Raw genomic sequence first — 17,099 nt, forward strand, 5'->3', positions numbered from 1 at the left:
GACCTTTTCCATGCAAAATATGGGCTCTGCTGCTCCGTTATGATCTTATGTTTACAGTCCTCACACAGTCACAGTGATCTCTGCATAGGAGGAGGCCAAGGGGGCGGTAATGGTAGTAGAGGCAGTCGCATCAAAAAATAGTTTTCTTGAGACTGGCAAATCTGATTTCAGTTCATAGGTCTGGGAATAAAATCCATGGTTGGACTAGAGGAAGAAAAGTGACATGGAAAGTTTGCCTCACAACTAGAAACGGACTTTTTGGGAACTTTTTTGCGGGGAATATAAATCAATGTAATACAAAACCTACAACTGAATGTGGCTGTTAGAGCAATAGCATCTCCATTGGTAAATCCAGATTGATTTTTAAATTTATTGTCTACTAATGCTAGCCCTTCCCCCCATATTTTGAATTAGTGATGTTCCATTATTTAGGAAGCTTTTCAGTAGTGCTGTGCATGGACCCCATGATCTGAATCAGAGGCTGCTTCAGGGCTTCTGAAGAGGGCCTGATTCGGCTTGGGCTGATTCGGAAGCCTTCCAAATTGCCTCAGCCTATGAAGCCGAAGTGGGATTCGAGCATACGAATCCTGCTCCCCCCCCAACACACCGTCCAGCCCCAACACCTTAACTGGGCCCTTAAGGCTGTTCTGGGGGGGTCCGCCACCACCGAACGAGCCACCACCAGCGCTGCTGGGAGAGGCACCACAGCTGGTGCTGCCAGGGGAGCCCCTGCTGGGGGAGCTGCTGCCACAGCCAACTCCTATGCCCTCTGAATGTGTGCCAGCAGCCGTCTTGTTGTTCTGGATGGGGGCAGCCATTTTAAAAATGGCAACTTCCTGTATTTCTGGAAATACAGGGAGTTGCCATTTTTAAAATGGCTGCCCCCATCCAGAACAACAAGATGGCTGCCAGTGTGTCCATAGGACCCAGGTAAGGAGCTGGGGGCTGGGCAGGAGCAGTCATGGCAGCACCATGGCGGCTGGGCTTCCGGATCACACCGAAGCACACTGAGGCACTTCAGAGCGACCTGATTTATTTATTTATTTAATTTCTATACCACCCAATGGCCGAAGCTCTCTGGGTGGTTCACAAAAATTAAAACCAAATGGCACACAATAAAACAATATAAAATATATAGAACATTAAAACCACAATATAACAATACAGCCACAATAAAACCTAGCGGCAGTACAGGAATTTAAAATACAGATTTAAAACAGCAAAGCTAAAAGTCTAGAAAGCTAAAATACTAAAATGCCTGGGAAAATAAAAAGGTCTTCACCTGGCGCCAGAAGGAATACAATGTAGGTGCCAGGCAAACCTCACTAGGGAGCTCATTCCACAGCTGGGGTGCCACAGCAGAAAGCCCTCCTAGTAGCCACCCGCCTCACTTCCTTTGGCAGGGGCTCACAGAGAAGCCCTTGCCTTGTCTTGGAGGTGGCCCATAGTGGCCTGAAGTGCCCCATTTGACTTGGAGCTGGTTTCGGGCCGAAGTGGTGCACAACCCTACTTTTCAGGGTGCAAAAGAATTTCGCAAATTGGTGTTGAACCTTCAGTACTTACAGTTCAGCAGCAGGTCCCAAGATGAAGGCCTAGAAGTCAAACTTCAACAGCAAAATCTGACGGTTTTTGAAACATGAAACCTCCTCTGCATGCCTGTACATGCCCTATACCAGTATACTCATCGGGTTTAGGCTGGATCAACCGTGCTAGCAGAAGCTGACTCCCCCATCCTCCTTCCCACAGCCCCTCCACCCCCCTGAAAATGCTACACAGAGAGCCAGGAGACCCTGCTGAACAGGGTGAGCTGTGGTGTGTTGGGGTGGGGTGAATCCCCCCAAATCAGGGGGAGGGACCTTTAACAAGGAGAGTCCTTCCTCTCACGGCAGGTCCTCTTCTCGCAAGGAAAGCAGATCCTGGATCCAGCCCAATGTAAACAAGCACAAGACGGAAAGGAATTGTTCTGCCAAATGGCTGAAATGACATTGAAATTATTCCACAATAATCTTGTTGCATTTTCTGCAGGCATTTGAGCATTCCAGGTGGGATGCTGAGGCTGATTCCTATTGGGATAGTTTACGTGTTGCTAATTGTCTTAGAATCATATTTATTTGACTTTAGTGAACCTACATGAAGTCCCAGATCGCTAGATTAATTTTCTTAAATCCTAACTTTCACCTTTGTCATTCATTCTTTATTCAGCCAGGAGTTGGAGATGATAGAAGGCAGTTATTCAGTAGCTGTTATGGGAGGAGGAGGAAATGCACTCTTCAAACGCTGCATCTGTTTTATTTTTTCCAATGGTTCCCAACAGTGGAGTATGGAGGAGGAATACAAAATGCCACATAGATTAGGAGCAATGAACACAGCATATCCATTAGCCTTTCACAACTTAGAGGCTTTGCACTAAAATTAATATTTAGAATGCTTAAATGTCTGGAATCTGCCCCAATGTAACCCCAGACACCTGCCAGGCTCCCTGCCCCTTCTCAAGGTTTTTTTTGGGGGGTTTAAGTTATTTATTGTTTAACTGGGAGGCTGGCATGCTGCAAAGCAGAGCACCAGCCTCCAGCACCACCTTTATTTTTAAGTATGCTTCTGGGCCCGACATGGGCCCCAGGTACATTCACAGAAAAGAAAATGGCTGGTATTGCTCCCCAGTACTTTGTTCTGAGACATGTCCAGCCACCCAGAAAAAAGAGCAGGGGAGGTAGAGATCATCCTAGGGGTCTAGATGGGGTAGCAGGGAGTGACTATGGTGTGTATGTGTATTGCCTGTTGCTTTTTAATGTGGTATGTGTTTTGCCTGGGCTTTTTTAATATGTGGTTTCTGTATGTTTTGCCTGGGGTGGGGTGTTTTGGGGGCGGGGGGTTGCCTGGGTGTGGGTGTTTCTCTGAGCAGCATGTTTGGCTTCTGTGAAATGGGTGTTTTGTTGTGATTTGGGGCTCAGACCCCACCTTTGCCTTGTAACTTGGCCAAAAATCTGAGTACTTGTCTCTAAGCCTCATCATTTTGCCTTCTGTGAAATGAGTGTTGGAGCAGAAAACTGTGGGTTTAAAAGAGTGGTTTTGTGGTTTAGCTCTCAGATCCCACCTCTGTCTTGCTCTTAGGTTCTCAGGCAAGTTACTTTTCTTTTAGCCTCATCAGTTTGCCTTATGGGAAATGGGTGTTTCGTGACTGGCCACACCTACCATGGCAACCATTTTGTGAATGGGCAAGGCTCCTTCATGGCAACCATTTTGTGACAGCACCTACCACATGCTCTCAAAATTTCAAACACAGCCACCAGTCCAAAAAGGTCGGGACCCCTGCCTTAGAGAATGTCTCACTGAGAGAGTATATCTAGGGATGTATGAAAGTCACCTTTCCGCAGATTATGTTCATGGGGGGGGAGGCATTCTGTCCCTCCCCCCGGAATCCTTGACGGGGGGGAGGCGTTCCATCCCTCCCACCGCAATCCTCGACGGCCGGCTGTGGTCCGCGGCAGCTCTGCGGAGCAGCCAGCCAGGCCCAGGCCAGAGCCGTCCACAGCTGGATTTCCGGCCGCGGAGGGCTCTGGGTAAACCAAAAACAAAAAAACCCCGCGTACGCAAATGGTGGCGGCTACGGCCACCGCCATTTGCGTTCCTTATTTTTGGCTGTCTTAGTCTACGTAAATATTTACGTAGACTATGACGGCGAAAATAAAGGAGGAATCCAAGGAGGAATCAGCATTTGTGGTCAGCTGCAGAGGGGAGGAGGCGTGCCGTAACATCCCTTATGTGCAGACGTATGCAAGTTATGTTGTGATGACAATGTGAAAGGGGTGGGGCTTAAGCAGCTACGTAAGCCCGCCCTGCTCAAGCCAAGGGCAAGGCACCATCGCTATTTGGCTGGCACCCATGCTGCTTCCTGGGGTTTGCTGGCCATGGCACAGGCCATGTTGGATTGTTTCTCAAGTCCCCAAATTGGCAACAGGGGGCTCATTTTTCTGCCTGCGCATGCTGCAACACTAATGTGGGTGTGAGGTGCTGATAAATAGGGCAGTTTGGTCACCACTAGGCAGGCAGTCTGGGTAGCGCACTTAGGGCTGAAGTATCAGTGAACACCTGGAAGCATCTTTAAGCGGAAAGGAGATTCGCAGAACCAGCCGCCTAGGATCTTGGGATCCAGGACAGGGAAAGGACCCCCTTTAGGGCCTGAATAGGTCTCACACTTAGGGTCGTGGGACTGGAGAGAGCAAGTGGGCAGAGGGATCTACTGCTCCTCCTTACCATCACCACTGTTACCTAGGACAGAGCGAGAGACAGGTGAACAAGATGTAGATGTAGATATTGATATGATATAGATATAGATATAGATATAGGGTTGGATCCAGACCAAGTTAGTTGAACTTAGGTCCCACTGAAATCAGTGGGATAAATTTTCCCACAGAGAGCTTCGGCTATTGGGCGGTATAGAAATGAAATAAATAAATAAATAAATAAATAAATAAAATTTTCATTGCAAACTAAGTGCAACTCAACTACACATTACCATGTAGCTATGCTTATGCTTACTGAAAAGTAAGCAGGGGGATCCCCCAAATCTAGATCAGGAGCCTAGCATGGGGTTTGGTTTTTTAACGCTTTGCCCCTCATTATGGCCCCATTATGACTTCTGCTCCCCTTGCAGTTTGCCTTGGGAAAACAGCTACCATTGAAGCAAATGAGGGCTTGTTTTCCTAGGCAGATTTGCAAGTGCAGGGAGCCCAATCCAGACTGGGACCACAATGGAACCAAAGGCTTAAAGCCCCTTGCGCGCGCCCCCCTCCCATGCTAGGACCCTAATCTGGATCAGGTCCCACACACTTACTTCCGAGTAAGAAAGAAAACAACAACACTGACAGAGCTGTATGCTGCATATGAAAGGTTAACATGTATTTTGAGAGCTGCTCGACAAGCTGAAGCAGAAGACACATCCCAGGAGAAGGCCCTTACTTCTGTCAGATGAGCTACTGACTAATGTAGATTGTGTGTGTTTTGTAGATAGGTTTTGTCAACGAAATGCTGAAGAGATATGCTATCTGTACTTCCCATACTGTAATAGAACAAAATCTTTTGCCTAACTGTACTTCTGCTCAAGTAGCAGAACTTTTTGCCCTCACTACTGCCTTATTCCTTTCAGCAATAAGCCAGTCTCCCATGGCAACTTTTGAAGATGTTGCATAACTCCAAAATCAGGCCCAAATGTTGAAAGAGAAAAGTGGAGCCTGGTTGGTTGTTCTCAGTACACTGATCATTTGTGGCACTCCCCGTAGCACCCATGATCCTTCTTCCCCACCTTGTAGTAGCAGATAAGAAGGGTAGAATTGACTGAGTCAGTCCCCTAAGGGGTGAAGGTGCCACAATGATTTAGATCAAGCAAGTTGCATAAATGTGAATAGTGTGTTTAATGTACTCAGTAACTTTGTTTTTGCTTTTATAGAAAATGTCTTTATATCTGTATTTGTGGCTATTGTTCTTGCCGTGTGAGAGTGTGAGCTTTTTATTCTTCTTTGTCATCAAATGCCTGTCCTTTGAGTCTGCTAGACAAATTGTCCTATATGCCACCTAAAACCTACAATAGCATCAGCTTCTCCCATGTAAAAATCAAGATGCAATGACTGTGTGTGACTGGCAATAGAGGGTAAGTGTTGGCTGAGGAAGCTCAGCCTTCTGTGCGTACCAGTAAGTGTTACTTCACAAAGAAGAAAATGCAAGCTAAACTGAATGTTTGTTGAGAGATGCTGCATGTGCTAGAATGATGCTGTCAATATGAGAATAAGATTTTAAAGTGGTCTAAGCAAGTGTAAACTTTTATTGAAAGCCACTGGTGAGATGTATTTGTACACTGGAGTAACAGTAGATTGGAAATCCTATGTTGTGCCTTGTCCTCTTGTTATATTAGTTATTGTTATTTTCTTGCATTGTCTTTTTGCTTTGTATTTAGCCTAGCAAGCTTAATGATATATGATTTGTTTTAAATGTTTAATAAACAACTGCATATAGAATCTGTGAGAATTCAAGGGGGGAGTTTATTAGATTTTGTTTCAGAAGAATGGCAAGCAGTCAGGTGTGAATTTGCCCAGAAACATATGCAGTAATGCAGTGATCAATAGTACAAGTACGCTGATTTGCTAGAAAGTTGGCAATTTTCATGTTTTTAGAGTTTGTTCATAGAGCTGCATTCACATACAGTGAGAGCCGTGCTTTTTGCCACTAACAGAAGCTAAAACAATGCACCGTAATTGCTCTTCACACTGTGTGCCTTCTAACTGATAAGGAATGTTTCTTTCTGTACTGTGAGAAAACTTATTTTGCTGCCTAAAGGGGAAAGGCCTTGGTCAAGGGGGGCCAGCAGTGTGTGTACTTTCTGACAGTTTGCTAAGTTAGTGAGACTTCCTCTATAAAATCCTGAGTGAAGTAGCCTGTTATCTGTTCTTGTCTGATAGAAGGTGCACCATCTGCTCAGATAGCCCTAGAGTACAGCACCCCGTCACTCCCCTGAAAACCACAGTGACTGAACCGAGAGTTAAGGGATGTGTAAGCTTTCTTTTAATGTACAAATAGATTTCATTCAGATGAAGAAATGTTATTTTAAATATATGTTAGTAGTTGTGTGTACAAAGCTCTGCAAAATCAACAGCATTTTCAGTGTACCTAACATCCTGACAGCAGGGCTGGTAGAAAAGAAAAAAAGAATGGAGTCTTAAAGAACAAATTAACCAAAATCTGTGCTGAAACTGGACTTAAATGGCCAGATGCTCCACCTTTGGCCCTGATCAACATACGTGCCACTTCACACTGACAAACTGCTCAGTGCCTATGAGATCCTTATAAAGAAGCCCATGAGACTCCCGTCTTCAGCACCTATTAAAGAACGTCTTACTAACTTGCATTTAAGGGATCATGAGACCATGTTGAACTATTGCCAAGCATTAATGAAGTGTGTGAAGGCTTTCCATTCACAGGTTAAAAAGTCCTTCCAGACGTTCCTACAGTACCGTGTCACAACCTGTAGCCTAGAGATTGAGTCTGCATCAAAGTCCTTCAGAAGAAGTCTTCCCTTGAGCCTCACTGGAAAAGACCCCATCAGCTTCTGTTGACCACCCACGCTGCCGTGAAGCTGCAAGGACAGCCTACCTGGATCCCCGCATCCCACTGCAAGAAAGTGTTGCCCCTGGAGATGATGTTCCCCAGAACCAGACGATGCTAGATGTGCCCTAACACAGACTTCATCAGCCCTTTGAGTCACTTTGGACTCGGAAAGAGAACATCTCTGGTTGCCATCATGGCACTGGCTTGTTGCCCTTTTTCCTGCTATCGTGTGAGATCTTCTTAGACTTTTGGCACTTTGGCTTCCTCTGGATTACAAAATAGCCACCTCTAAAGGACCAGTAGTGAGCCACACACTTGCTGGTGAGGTGAGCATAAGACTAGCAGTGAGCCTAGCACCTGTTAGTGAAGAAAGAGTTGTCACAGCATCCACCAGAGGCACATTCTCATGTTGCGGCCCACCTGCATCCTGCCCCTGCTTGACTTCTTTTGTTGCATAAAAGCAAATAACACTTTCCTGAAAGTTGTGAACCAGATTCAAGTAGATTTGAATGTATCCAACTGCTAGGTCTGCAGCCATGTGCCAGTCCACGCCCATAGAGGCACACCAATGATCCAAATCCCACTAAATCAGACTAAAATGAATAAATGATTAAACCCTATTACCCAGATCTACCACAAACAGCCACCTAGCAAGATGTGCAATGTAATAAGCATAATGGTTGTTTGTTTTGTTGCTTGTAATCATTGCTTTAATTAAATATATCAAATTCCTTTCTAAAACTACATATAAAGCTGAACTGCACCAAATGGTCAGTAGAATGCAAAGAGAAATGTGTATGAAGAGAAAGAGAGAGATAAAGAGAATGAACAACTGATAACAATACAAGCATAGATGGTGAGCCTGATAGGCTCAAAGGGGGGATTGTGAAGGTAGGCCTGACTAGGCCTTGTAAGTAGTTTGGTTCAGGTGAGGTGCCTGATGGGATTGTGTGTGTGTGTGTGTCAGAGAGAGAGAGAGAGAGACCATGAGAAGGTAATCTTAACTTGCTCATAAGCAAGGAATTCCTATCCACCAAAGTAACTCATCCCTAAAGATAAGAAGGCTGCTGCGCTGATAAGACTGTGCTGAACCCTAATTGGTTTCTGAGCATGCATAGTGTGTTTTTCTTTGTTCTCCAACTTTCAGTCTGTATAAATGCATCCTGTTTTCTTTTGGGGGGAGAGACACAGTTTCGTCAGTCTCTCTCACGGCCGTGATGTACTTTAATATATTTCTGACTGTTCAAACTAACCTGCCTTGGATATTTCCTTAACACTTCTGTTCTGTGGCAAGCTTTGAAACCTGCACAGGTCCTGCCAGCCATGTGGACCATCAGAAACCAATATGAGCTGAAAATAACACTTTGGAAAATAACACTTTCTGGGGGTGCGAGCAGGGAGCGGGCAGAAGTGTTGAAATAATACTCTCACATTACTCTCAAAGACAATACTCTTGAACCCCTGCAAATAGAAAGCTTTGGATGATTCCTTAGGCAGGCAGCAAGAGATTGCATTCCCTTTACTATAACGCAGGGAGCAAAGTGAAGGAAAGAAGACTAGGGCCCCATCTACACAGGGGATTTAATTCAGTCCAGTTCTACTGCGACTCACAGATGATCATGGCAGATGACGTTACTTCCGCTCTGCATCAGCCATGGGTTTATCTGCCCCCAAAGCTGCTTTTTTGTAAAGTCGTTTTGCGCCAGATTTTCCCATCGCAGTGGCTTTGGTGTGGCTTGGGAGTCTGTGTGACTTCAACTGGCTTCGGTGCAGTCTGGGGGGAGCAGCACTATAGGCGGAAGGGAAAGTTGTGTCATGAAAGGGTGGACACAAGGAGAGCTGTTGGCTAAACATGCCTTCTCCGAAGTAACTCATTGTCTTCCATTGCACTTCAGTGAGCACGGCAGTGAGGAGAGGGGCAGGGAGCAAGCCTGTTGTTTAAAATATCTGCTCTTATGGAAGAGTGAAGATCCACATAACTTTTAAGTGTTTTTAAAGGTGACCACCCCGAAATGACCCTTATTCCCACTGAGAAAAGCTGGACACAAGGAGAGGTGTTGCCTAAACATGTCTACGCGGAAGCAGTTCATTCTCTTCCATTGCACTTCACTGAGCGCAGGAGCAGGGAGGGGGGCAGGGAGGAAGTTCATGAAAATCCAGATTTAACCGGAATCGCCTCAGAAAGCGTCTCTGTGTAGGTGGGGCTCAGGATGCTGTGTGGAGGAGACAATGCTGCATTCTTCCTTGGTTTAGAAGAATATCTCATTTTCTCTTGTAAATCTTTCTTTTACCCCAATGGATGGGTGGGGGTGGGGACCCCAGCCACAGCAGCTGACGAATGGCATGAATAATTCATTCCGTCTAATTTCACACCATTTCAGCTTCTTTGCTGCCTTGTAATTAACACATGTAGATTATTTAAAGAAGAGAGAAAATTGCTTTTAAACGCAGGTAGAAGGGTACCATTGAATAGCCCCTTGGAATTAGGCATAATGATACCTTCTGGGGTGGTGGTGGATTGGCTGTGTTGATTACGCTGCCTATGGTCACCTTCACCCAAGAAGAAAAGCTTCTTTGTTTGGAGAAAAAACAGGTAATGACAACATTAAAGGAGAACATGAAAGGTCTTAGTTTTATAGTGATCTTTTTTAAAGCTATTTTTTCCACTTCAGTAGCCTGCCATAATAGCACAGACAAAATCTCTTTCAATCAATGCTTGCTGTTGCCTCCCCATTCTTTCTGCCCCAATAAATCTCATCAGTTCTGAAAACCAAAGATTGACTTTAACATGGAGATTGGATATTTACTACATTCCATTAGCAGCAGAAGGAATTACTTTGGGATCAGAGTAAAGGCACAGGTTCGTTCAACAATCATTCGCACAGGAGAAATACAGCTCTCAAGACTACATTCACTTAGGGCGCAATCCTATGGCCGCTGGATAGCAGCTAGATGGCCATAGGATTGGTTGGTTTCTAGGAACTGACCTTGGAGCCCGCGCTCCGCACTCCCTGGGAACCGACCTTGGAGCCCGCACCCCGAGGTCAGTTCCCAGAGAACCGCCTCCCCACCCCCTCCCCTGCCATCCCCACACTCCGTGCTTGGAAGAGCAGTGCAGAGTGGGGGAAAGGGGGCGCCCCCGGGGGTGGGGCAGGGAGTTCGGAAGTGCCTGTATGACACTTCCTATGTGTCACCTGGCCTCCCCACCCCGTGCTCCAACACCCTGTGGCTGGAGAGCCAAAATTGGCCATCTAGCCATGAATGCAGGGCAGCTGGGGGGCGGAGGAGATGATCCCCTCTATGCTCCTCCTGCCCTGCACTGAATAGGCAGTCGCCTCTGAGTTCAGAGGCAGCCATCTATCTCCATAGGATTGCTCCCTTAAAAGCTTTTCAGCCTGGTTACTGTATAGCTAATGATTCCACATTTTGCATTCATGATCCCTCCTTTCCCTCTTTGCTATACACAACAGACAATGCTGCTATATATTTACTTTTTCTTTCCAGATTCTATTTATTTCTCTATTTATGTGTTTATCGATCTTTCAATTTATAACATTTGTATTAGGGCTGCACACGGACCAGACCCCCGCTTTGGTTTGGATGCCACTTCAGACCCTTCAAATATTCCCCTCTTCAACTTGGACTGATTCAGATGCCTTCCGCTTCAACTCGGTTCCAGAACCGAAGCAAGATTCAGATATCACTGGGTTTGGGCATTTTCCTATTGATTTGCATTGGGAAACACAAATAGCCATAACTTTTTCAGTTTTCATGAGAAATACACGAAACGTGGAGACCTCTCTGCTGACTTGGAGGGGATCCCACTTGCCAAATCTCAGGCAGTTTGATCAAGTACTTTTTGTGCTAGGTGCAGCTGTAATTGTTTTTTTCCACAAAAACTCTCAAAGCAAAGAGCTATATTTCTAAGGCCTGCATAGGGATGGACGAAAGTCACTTACCTGATCCCGAAGCTTGCTTTGCAGTGGGGGGGAGGCGCTCCATCCCTACCCCCCAGATTCTGGCTGGGGGGGAGGCGCCCCGTCCCTCTGGCCACGAAACATCGTCTCCTGCCGGGACGCAAATGGCGGCGGCCATAGCCGCCGCCGTTTGCATCCCTGCAGTCAGCCGTGATAGGCTACGTAAATGTTTACGTGTCCTATCATGGCTGACTTAAAAACAAAAAACAACGTGTATGCAAATGGCGGCGCCCATGGGCACCGCCATTTGTGTTCCTTATTTGGGCACGTGTAGTCTACATAAACATTTACGTAGACTACGGCGAAAATAAGGGCAACACTATTTGCGTTGCCCTTATTTTCGCCGTAGTCTATGTAAATGTTTATGTAGACTACACTTGCCCAAATAAGGAATGCAAATGGCGGCGCCCATGGGCGCCGCCATTTGCATATGTGCTTTTTTTTTTTTCAAAGTCAGCTGTGATAGGCTACATAAACATTTACGTAGCCTATCACGGTGTTTTTTAAAAATCTAGCCATGATAGGCTACGTAAATCTTTACGTAGCCTATCATGTTTGCTTGTTTGTTTGTTTGTTTTAACTTGGAAATGGCGGCGGTGGCAGCCGGTGAGAAGACCGGCTGCCGCCGCGCCGCCGCGCCGCCGCTGCCACCAGGGACATTCGACCAAGGTAAGTCCTGTCCCGGGGGGGGCAGACCATTTCTCCACCAATTTCGGTGGGCCAAATGCACTGGCATTCGGCCTCCCCTAGATTCGTGGAGAAATTCTCTGACATCCCTAGGCCTGCATAGGGATGTATGAAAGTCACTTACCTTTTCGCAGCTTGGCTTCGCGGTGGGGGGGAGGTGCTTCGCTTCTCCCCCCGAAGTTCAGGCGAGGGGGGGAAGCATCCCGCCTTGCCCAGCCGAAATTCAGGCCGGGGGGGGGAGGCGCCCCGCCTCGCCCGGCCAAAATTCAGGCCGGGGAGAAGCGCCCCGTCCCCCCAGCCGCGAAACAAAAAGTAAAAAAAAAAAAAAGACCCCGTGATAGGCTACGTGACAATTTACGTAGCCTATCACGGCTAGACTTCCAAAGTCAGCTGTGATAGGCTACGTAAATCGTCACGTAGCCTATCACGGGTGACTTTGGGGGGGGGAAACGTGTACGCAAATGGCGGCGCCCATGGGGCACCGCTATTTGCGTTCCTTATTTGGTCCTGGTAGTCTACATAAAGATTTACGTAGACTACAGCGAAAATAAGGGCAACGCAAATAGCATGCCCTTATTTTCGCCGTAGTCTACATAAATCTTTATGTAGACTTTGTTGTTGTTCAGTCGTTCAGTCGTGTCCGACTCTTCGTGACCCCATGGACCATAGCACGCCAGGCCTTCCTGTCCTGCGCTCTCTCCCGGAGCGTGCTCAAGTTCATATTCATTGCATCCGTGATGCTATCTAGCCATCTCATTCTCTGCCGTCCCCTTCTCCTTTTGCCTTCAGTCTTTCCCAGCATCAGGGTCTTTTCCAGGGAGTTTTCTCTTCGCATTAGGTGGCCAAAATATTGGAGCTTCAGCTTCATTATCTGTCCTTCCAATGAGCACTCAGGGTTGATTTCCTTTAGGATGGACTGATTTGACCTCCTTGCAGTCCAGGGGACTCGTAAGAGTCTTCTCCAGCACCACAGTTCGAAAGCATCAATTCTTCGGCGCTCAGCCTTCCTTATAGTCCAGCTCTCACAGCCATACATTACTACTGGGAAAACCATAGCTTTGATTAGACGGACCTTTGTCGGCAAGGTGATGTCTCTGCTTCTTACTATGCTGTCTAGGTTTGCCATAGCTTTCCTCCCAAGGAGCAAGCGTCTTTTAATTTCATGGCTACAGTCACCGTCTGCGGTGATCTTGGAGCCCAAGAAAGTAAAATCTGTCACTGCTTCCATTTCTTCCCCTTCTATATGCCAGGAAGTGATAGGGCCAGATGCCATGATCTTCGTTTTTTTAATGTTGAGTTTCAAACCAGCTTTTGCACTCTCCTCTTTCACCTTCAACAAGAGGCTCTTGAGATCCTCTTCGCTTTCTGCCATTAGGGTGGTATCGTCTGCATATCGGAGGTTGTTGATAATTCTCCCGGCAATCTTAATTCCGACCTCTGATTCATCCAACCCAGTGCATTTCTCATGATGTACTCTGCATATAAGTTAAATAAGCAGGGTGACAATATGCAGCCTTGTCGTACTCCTTTCCCAATTTTGAACCAATCGGTTGTTCCATGTCTGGTTCTTACTGTTGCTTCTTGACCCTCGTACAGGTTTCTCAGCAGACAGGTAAGGTGGTCTGGTACTCCCATCACTTTAAGAATTTGCCACAGTTTGTTGTGATCCACACAATCAAAGGCTTTAGCGTAGTCAATGAAGCAGAAATAGACATTTTTCTGGAATTCTCTTGCTTTCTCCATGATGCAGCGAATGTTGGCGATTTGATCTCTAGTTCCTCTGCCTCTTCGAAACCCAGCTTGTACTTCCGGTAGTTCTCGGTTCGCATACTGCTGAAGCCTAGCTTGTAGGATTTTGAGCATCACCTTGCTGGCATGTGAAATGAGCGCAATGGTGCGGTAGTTTGAACACTCTTTGGCGTTGCCCTTCTTTGGAATTGGAATGTAAACTGACCTTTTCCAGTCTTGTGGCCACTGTTGAGTGTTCCAGATTTGTTGGCATATTGAATGCAGCACTTTAACAGCATCATCTTTTAGGATTTTAAATAGCTCAGCTGGAATACTGTCATCTCCGCTAGCTTTGTTGTTAGTAATGCTTGCTAAGGCCCACTTGACTTCACTCTCGAGGATGTCCGGCTCAAGTTCAGTGACCGCACTATCATGGCTATCAGGGACATTCAGATCTTTCCTGTATAGTTCTTCTGTGTATTCTTGCCACCTCTTCTTAATCTCATCTGCTTCTGTTAGGTCCCTGCCTTCTTGGTCCTTTATCATGCCCGTCTTTGCACACAACGTTCCCTTGAGATCTCCAATTTTCTTGAAGAGATCTCTAATCTTTCCCATTCTGTTGTTTTCCTCGATTTCTTTGCATTGTTCATTTAAGAAGGCCTTCTTGTCTCTCCTTGCTATTCTCTGGAACTCTGCATTCAGTTGGGTATATCTTCCCCTTTCTCCCTTGCTTTTCGCTTCCCTTCTTTCCTCAGCTACTTGTAAAGCCTCATCAGACAGCCACTTGGCTTTCTTGCATTTCTTTTTCTTTGGGACGGATTTCGTTGCTGCCTCCTGAACAATGTTACGGACCTCCGTCCATAGTTCCTCAGGCACTCTGTCTATCAGGTCTAATCCCTGAAATCTATTCCTCACCTCCACTGTATATTCATCAGGGATATGATTTAGGTCATACCTGAATGGTTTAGTGGTTTTCCCCACGTTCTTCAATTTAAGCCGAAATTTTGCAAGAAGCAGCTCATGATCTGAGCCACAGTCAGCTCCAGGTCTTGTTTTTACTGACTGTATGGAGCTTCTCCATCTTTGGCTGCAAAGGACATAATCAATCTGATTTCGATATTGACCATCTGGTGACGTCCATGTGTAGAGTCGCCTCTTGTGCTGTTGGAAAAGAGTGTTTGCTATGATCAGCATGTTCTCTTGGCAAAACTCTATTAGCTTTTGTCCTGCTTCATTTTGTACACCAAGGCCATGCCTGCCTGTTATCCCGGTGATTTCTTGACTTCCTACTTTAGCATTCCAATCCCCTATGATGAAGAGGACATCTTTTTTGGGTGTTAGTTCTAGAAGGTGTTGTAGGTCTTCATAGAACCGATCAACCTCAGCTTCTTCGGCATCAGTGGTTGGGGCATAGACTTGAATTACTGTGATGTTGAATGGTTTGCCTTGGATTCGTACTGAGATCATTCTATCATTTTTAAGATTGTACCCCAGTACTGCTTTTCCCACCCTTTTGTTGACTATGAGCGCTACTCCATTTCTTCTAAGGGATTCTTGCCCACAATAGTAGATATGATGGTCACCTGAATTAAATTCGCCCATGCCTGTCCATTTTAGTTCGCTGATTCCCAAGATGTCGATGTTCAATCTTGCCATCTCCTGTTTGACCACCTCCAGCTTACCTTGATTCATTGATCTGACATTCCAGGTTCCTAAACAATATTGTTCTTTACAGCATCGGATTTTCTTTTCACCACCAGACACATCCACAGCTGAGTGTCCTTTCGGCTTTGGCCCAGCCGCTTCACTCTTTCTGGCGCTACTTGGAAATACCCTCTGCTCTTCCCCAGTAGCATATTGGACACCTTCCGACCTGAGGGGCTCATCTTCCGGCGTCATCTCTTTTAGCCTTGTGATACGTTCCATGGGGTTTTCTTGGCAAGAATACTGGAGTGGGTTGCCATTTCCTTCTCCAGTGGACCACATTTTGTCAGAACTCTCTGCCATGACCTGTCCGTCTTGGGTGGCCCTGCACAGCATAGCTTATGGCTTCACTGAGTTACGCAAGGCCCTTCGCCACAACAAGGCAGTGATCCATGAAGGGGTTATGTGGACTACCGGGACCAAATAAGGAACGCAAATGGCGGCGCCCATGGGCGCCGCCATTTGCGTACGCGCTTTTTTTTTTCTTTTTTCAAAGTCACCCGTGATAGGCTATGTGACAATTTACGTAGCCTATCACAGCTGACTTTGGAAGTCTAGCCGTGATAGGCTACGTAAATTTAACATTTAACGTAAATCGTTACGTAGCCTATCACGGGTGGTTTTTTTTTTTTTACTTCAGTTTTTTTTTTTGCAATGGCAGCCGGTTGGGAGACCGGCCGCCGCCCCTGCCCGCGCCGAAACGCTGCCGAAATGCCGCCGGCACCCGCCGCCGAGAGGGACATTCGCCAAAGTTAAGTCCCGTCCCGGGGGGGGCGGGGGGCCGGCGGAGAATTTCCCAACCAACTTCGGGGGGCCGAATGCGTCGGCGCTCGGCCTCCCAAAGATTCGGGGAGAAATTCTCTGCCATCCTTAGGCCTGTACCTCCTCCTCCTCCTGTCTGCTCGGCTGTCTAGGGCCATGTTTCCAAGACAATGGAAGGAGAAACTAATGGAGGAGTACCAGATTTTTTTTAAAAGGAATCGGCTTTGCTGCAACGTGGTCCATGCAGGGCTCCACAAGCAGGTTCTCTGCAAAAGTAAACATTGCTTCACAGAACATACTTCCTGGTGGGGGGGGGGTTTGGAGTGAATGTCATCTGACTGGCTGGGGCTGCTCAACCAATAAGAGAGGCCTCTCCTCTCTCCTCCCTTTCTCTTTTCCCCCGAAAGTCCAGATGCACCTGCATTTCAGCAGCAAGCCTCATTGAGCACAATGGGAGTTACTTTCAAGTAGACACATATGCTTGTGCTAGGAAAGAGAGCAGTAAACACAAAGATGGAAACTAGCCCCCACTTTAACCCACAGGATCTCTATAATGAAGGGTGGAATTCGTTTCTTCCTAAGGTAATAAACCAAACAATGGAGAATCGGAGCCTTGAGATCACGCTTTACTGCACTTAGGGAATTTGGGCTTTAAACTGTGCCTTGTCAATTGAGGGGGATCTATTTAAATTCTGTGGGCATTCAGAAGGCAAGCCTCATTGACCACAATGGGAGTTACTTCTGAGAGACACTAATGGGTTTGTTGTGGGAAAGAGAGCAGTAAACACAAGGACAGACACCAGCCCCCATTTTAACCTGCAGGATCTCTATAACGAAGGGTTGACATTTCTTCCTGAGACAATAAACCTAACAAAGGAGAATCGGAGCCTCGAGATCACACTGTGCCTTGTCAATTGAGGGAGTAAATCACTGGTGGAAACACCCCCAAGGACTGCAAGCTGTCTCCTGCTCATGAGAAGGAGACAGCAAGCTAGCAGCAGGGGCATGCACCGTGCCTCTGGTCAGCTGTCCTTGACAGCCAACCAGGTTGGTGGAAGAGGAGGTGTGGAACATGCCCCCTGCCACTAGCTATCTCCTGTTCACGAGGGGGAGACAGCTAGCGAGCAACGGGGGCATGCACCG

At 46.7% G+C, this 17,099-nt stretch overlaps 1 long non-coding RNA gene across 1 annotated transcript in view; it reads right to left on the reverse strand.

The window, feature by feature from the left end:
- Positions 1 to 1,844, reverse strand: part of LOC146354371 (uncharacterized) — a 37,672-nt gene extending 35,828 nt beyond the window's left edge. The window contains exon 1 of the long non-coding RNA XR_014787423.1: positions 1,564 to 1,844. This is a non-coding gene — a long non-coding RNA (uncharacterized LOC146354371). The remainder of the gene's footprint in view (positions 1 to 1,563) is intronic.
- Between the last annotated feature and the right edge of the window lie 15,255 nt (positions 1,845 to 17,099).

The sequence above is a fragment of the Heloderma suspectum genome, chromosome 2, assembly GCF_057233095.1.
Source record: "Heloderma suspectum isolate Gila_16-S chromosome 2, 16-S_ref, whole genome shotgun sequence".
Taxonomy (NCBI): domain Eukaryota; kingdom Metazoa; phylum Chordata; class Lepidosauria; order Squamata; family Helodermatidae; genus Heloderma; species Heloderma suspectum.